General features: G+C 35.9%; 1 long non-coding RNA gene across 2 annotated transcripts; it reads left to right on the top strand.

Annotated features, from left to right (window-relative positions):
• Positions 1-1,622: 1,622 nt before the first annotated feature.
• LOC145585962 (uncharacterized) lies at positions 1,623-2,565 on the top strand. Of its 2 annotated transcripts, XR_014100778.1 has the most exons (4): positions 1,623-1,722; positions 1,823-2,005; positions 2,098-2,360; positions 2,467-2,565. It is a non-coding gene; the product is annotated as an uncharacterized LOC145585962 (long non-coding RNA). The 2 variants fall into 2 exon arrangements; XR_014100771.1 differs by having other exon boundaries at positions 2,098-2,496.
• The last annotated feature ends 3,074 nt before the right edge of the window (positions 2,566-5,639 follow it).

Genomic DNA, 5,639 nt, shown 5'->3' with positions numbered 1-5,639 from the left:
GACTTCATTTTTCCTTATGCTATAGCTTGAGCACACTCAAGAGATGGTGGAGGGCAAATTTGAACCAAGTATTGAGAATGACCCTTTCACCATGGCTTTGGGAAGGCCATACCATCCAGGACGAGTAGTAGGTTCGGGAGGGTCATTGCTTGGATGGAATAAGGTGATGGGTCCCGAATACACAAAATCGGGTACATCTCGAGCCAGTGTTAACTCACCGGGGGAGTTGGATGCCAAGGTGGCATCAATTAAGGAACAAGTACGCAACGAGATAGTTGGTGAATTGAATGCTTGGGCGAAGCTGATGAACTTACCGACTTTGCTGTTTCTCACTCGTACCCCGGTCGACTCATGTTCTGAACCAAAAGGACAAGGAGAAGGTGATAGACATGGAGGAGATGAGATACGTGGTGAAGATGTGTCACCTTAGGTAAAATCAACTGGGTTATTAAAAGTTTTAAAATACCGAGTTAATTGAGATTTTAGGTGCAATGATTGATGTACTGTTGTAGGTTCCTACTCCTACACATGCGGACTCGAGGGAGCTTGAAAATCCAACACCGCATGAATTTCTAGAGTTACAGGTAATTTGTAACCCTCTACCTTAATGAATTTTGTTATAACTATGCTGTTGTAAAAGTCCTACTTAACTATCTTCTTTTTATATATTTACTTGTGTAGGAAGACACCCGGTGTGCACTTCTAGCCCCGGGGCATGCAAATAGTACCGTGTTGAGTTTGGTGGCGTATGGTAGTGCCCAACCGACGACGGGTGCTATGGCGGGGCCACATCATTACTCGGTTGGGATCGATTCAGTGGTTGCGGGGTTCGAAGACATCCCACTACCCGTACCGATAGAGGAGGTTGAGATAACAGCACTTTGGCAAGCTGTAGGTAGCTTCGTTGATTGGCCACGTGCATGGGTGAAGTTGATTAATAAGGAGGTAAATTAGCTACTCACTTGACTATTTTCTTCATTTCTCAACTTTTAAACTACTTGCATCTCAAAACAACTCATAATCACATATTTATAAGTGTTTGTCATTTGAAATTACATAAAAATCGCCAAGTTCTAAGTTTTTGGGTCAAATTCATAAAAAAAAGCCATTTTGACCCGAAATGGCTACTCACTTGCCTATTTTCTTCATTTCTCAACTTATAAACTCCTTGCATCTCAAAACAACTCATAATCACATATTTATATGTGTTTGTCATTTGAAATTACATAAAAATCGCCAAGTTCTAAGTTTTTGGGTCAAATTCATAAAAAAAAGCCATTTTGACCCGAAATGGCTACTCACTTGCCTATTATAAGTGATTGTGAGTTGAAATTTATTATTTCTCAAACTATTTCAGATTTCCAATGGAAGCAAAACTTCAAAGAGAAAGAGGGTGGAGAAGCCTAAAAGAATTGATCAACCTAAGAAGAAGCTTAGTGAACAACAGTCCAAGAGTGAACAAGCGTCGAAGTTGCACTCTTCGAAAGGTTCACCCATGCCACCTACTCCAATTGTTGAAGACATTGTTCTTCAATCGCTCTCTACAGACATGACCTTTCTTCACAACCGTGCTTGTCATTTGGTCGATCCCATGGATGTTGCACTTCCTAAGGCAATATTCCACTATGATGAGGATGCAATTGCATGGATCAGCAAAGAAGATGTGAAGGAATTTCTACGTGGTGCAAAGCTTAACATTTCCCTCATTCAAACATTCATGAGGTACTTCAATGCCTACATAAAGTTCATACTTTTTTCAAGTTATTCAAATTGATGGTGATTATCCTACATCTGATAAATTAATCAATGTTCATGCACGCAGAGCACTACAGGAGCACTTAACTGACACTGATTCTCCGTGTAAAGTTGGGTGGTTATGCCCCGAGCAGTTATCCACTACTAAAATCATAGGCAACCCCCATGACGTGTTGTACTATGTTGAACAGAGTATAAGGGAATCAACGCGTGCGGGAGACAAGTTCATATTCGCCCCATGTTATAGAGAGTATGACTAACCATGTCAAATTCAATCGATTTGGCCTCATTATATGTTGACTCCTAAATATTAATTACCTTGTCTATTGTGAACTTATGTAGGGAGCATTGGAGCCTCATGGTGATTTGTAATTCCACTAACACAATTTATCACCTTGATTCAGCTCGATCATCGGAGAAGTGGCTCGTGAAGTCTATATTGCAAAAGTAAATATATATAGCAACCTATAGTGATGATTATTGCTAATAATAACTAATTTAGTAATCATACGACTAATCAAATTTGATTGTATTTTTTATACTACAGTGTTATGAAGAAGCTACATTGTCGTGCTCCAAAGGGTCCAACATGGAAGACACCGTTGGTAATTTACATGATATTATTGTGATTATCTTGAAAATCTATGGTAGTAAATATTTGCTCATTTCCTTTGCATGTTTCACTGATGTGATTTGTTTGTCATATGCTAGTGCGCACAACAAGAGAATGGACTTGATTGTGCTTTGTATGTGATGAGATTCATGCTTGACATTGTGACTCATTGTACGGACACTCAACAGCTTGATGAGGTAAGTCCTAAAATTTCTTGAAATGCTATATTGATGTGATTTCTAGCCTTAGACACCTATTATCCAACAATGACATGTTATGAGAAACAAAAAGGCTATTTCATAAGAAAGGTAGAAAATGGGTTGAATAGAAGTCATATGGGCCATATTAGGGCCATTTTGTGTTAATATGCTCTTTTGATGTGATTTCTTTCCTTATACACCTATAACTAGATAATATTGACATGTTATGAGATAAATAAAGTTCATTTAATAAGAAATGTAGGAAATGGGCAAAGTAAGGTCATATAGGCCATATTCGGGCCATTTTGGGTAAAAACCGTCATAAACCTTAATAAAATGCTCTCCTATATAATTTTAGGGCTTACACACATACAACTACCCAACATTGACATGTTATGAGAAAGAAATAGTTCATTTGATAAGTAATGTAGAAAATGGCTGGGCTACATAGAAGTCATATAAGCCCTATTTGGGCCATGTTGAGTAAAATGCGTTGTTAAACTTCTTGAAATGCTATATTGATGTGATTTCTAGCCTTAGACACCTAATATTATCCAACAATGACATGTTATGAGAAACAAAAAGGCTATTTCACAAGAAAGGTAGAAAATGGGTTGAATAGAAGTCATATGGGCCATATTAGGGCCATTTTGTGTTAATATGCTCTTTTGATGTGATTTCTTTCCTTATACACCTATAACTAGATAATATTGACATGTTATGAGATAAATAAAGTTCATTTAATAAGAAATGTAGGAAATGGGCAAAGTAAGGTCATATAGGCCATATTCGGGCCATTTTGGGTAAAAACCGTCATAAACCTTAATAAAATGCTCTCCTATATAATTTTAGGGCTTACACACATACAACTACCCAACATTGACATGTTATGAGAAAGAAATAGTTCATTTGATAAGTAATATAGTAAATGGGCTATATAGAAGTCGTATAGGTAATATTTGATTAAATACATATTTTTTGCCTAATTAATTATTTTTAAAATAATGTTTTTGTATTTCAAGTTTTGCAAGGTCCAAATGGATGGTCCGTTGACAATCAAGGAGCTTAATGAAGTTCGTGACATGTTGGCGTCTTTCATCACCTTCAACATGTAAATGGCATGCATTGTAATTGTAAATTATTTATGTTAACTTTTGAACTATATATAACTTATTATTCATTATATATGTGTACTTACTATTATTTGTATATATGTAAGCAACTTTTTTTTTTTTTTTTTTTGTATTGCGTTTGGGAATATTTATATATATATATATATATATATATATATATATATATATATAATTGAATTCTTGTATCTAATATTATTTTTGTATATAATAATTAATAATATTATTATTAGTTATTATAATAATAAAATTATTAATTATTATATTTAATATAATTGCTGGAATTACAGGGTATTATTATTGCAGGTTTTTTTTAAAAAATATTATTGCACGATGGAAAAAAAAACGAAAAAAAAAAAATATATACAAAAGGCACCGGTTAGGTAGGAACCGGTGCCTAAACTATCCACCACCCAAAAAAAAAATGGCGGGAGAGCAGTAATAGGCACCGGTTAACCGGTGCCTATTTCACCCTATGGCACCGGTTAACCGGTGCCTATTAAACCCTATGGCACCGGTTTTGAACCGGTGCCAAATAGGGGGTTTTTGGCACCCCTCAAATAGGCAGCGGTTCAAACTGGTGCCTTAGACCGGGTTTGAACCGCTGCCTAATGTAGGATAAATTTGGGAGTATGTGAGAGAAAAGCTATGCATTAAGGGAGCCAAATCCTAATAAACCCATGATCAAAATAAATGATGATCATACATCCCCATCAACATAACTAACTCCAACAAAAACCACCAAATACAACTCCAATCATCATAAACAATCCCAATACTTACAAAAATCACTCATAAAAATATGATAATGTAGAACTTGAGTGAAAAACAAACTTTGAACTCATTCTTTTTTTTTTTTTTCTTTTGCTCTTTTTTTTCTTTTTTTTTCTTGAACAACCTTGAAATAGAACATTTGAGCATTAGTTTTTTTCTTATGCTCTTTTATTTTTTCTTTTTAACTCATATTGGAAATTTCAACCTTGACACACAACATATCAATATTTTCCAATCAAAAATCAAAGAACAATAACTCTTCTTTTATTCCCACATTGTGCAAATAATGTGCACACCACAACTCCCTCACCTCACCAACTAATAGCTCCCTCAATCCAAGCTTGGGACTACTAACCAATGGGGCTCATATAGGCTTGTAATATGGCTAAATAAACAATAAAAGGGCACAAGCAACTACATGGGTAACAAGAAGGGAACAAATGTATCTAATAGTCTTAAGGCTACCTAAAAGAATGAACGCTTTCGTCCTCCTCATGTGCATAATAATAAGTCATGAAACACTACTCATAGTTGCAATCCAATACTCAAATTCTTTGACATACTTGGAAATATGGAACTATCACACATTTCCTAACCAAATCAACTAGTCAAGCACTATATTCACAAATAGTTGGCAAAATTGACGCATGTTTAGGAATCCAAGCAATTAAACTTCAAATCATGACCAACAAATCCACAATGCTCATTATCAATAACCAAAAATCAAAACAAATTTTCTCAAGTAAGGGGCACAGGGAAGCATGATTTACAATTCATTGGAACGTATTTTTGAATTTTTTTGTTTTTCAATTTTTGTATTTTTCATACATAAGAAAGCAATAAAAAACTACACTAGGAAAGCAATAAAAACTATACTAGAAAGCAAATAAAAAGAGAAAAGGAAGAGAATTACCAAGCAAAAGATCACCCCCCCAAGCCAAATCAAGCAATGCCCTCATTGACTTGGGAGTGTAGCCTACTCCTCATCCTCATCCATCCTCGAATAGCCTCCTCCGTGGCTAGAACCGGCTCCTCCATGGCTAGAGCCACCACCACCATAACCCGAACCACCTGCAAAGTAGTTAGGGTCCACATTCCCCCCAAGCCCACCAAAAGGTACATCGGTCCCATAACCATGGACCGATGAGTAGTCTACATAGGTACCGT

This window comes from Chenopodium album, chromosome 1 (genome assembly GCF_948465745.1).
Source record: "Chenopodium album chromosome 1, dcCheAlbu1.1, whole genome shotgun sequence".
Taxonomy (NCBI): domain Eukaryota; kingdom Viridiplantae; phylum Streptophyta; class Magnoliopsida; order Caryophyllales; family Amaranthaceae; genus Chenopodium; species Chenopodium album.
The sequence above is the reverse complement of the archived record's forward strand: the minus strand, read 5'-3'. Positions and strand labels throughout refer to the sequence as shown.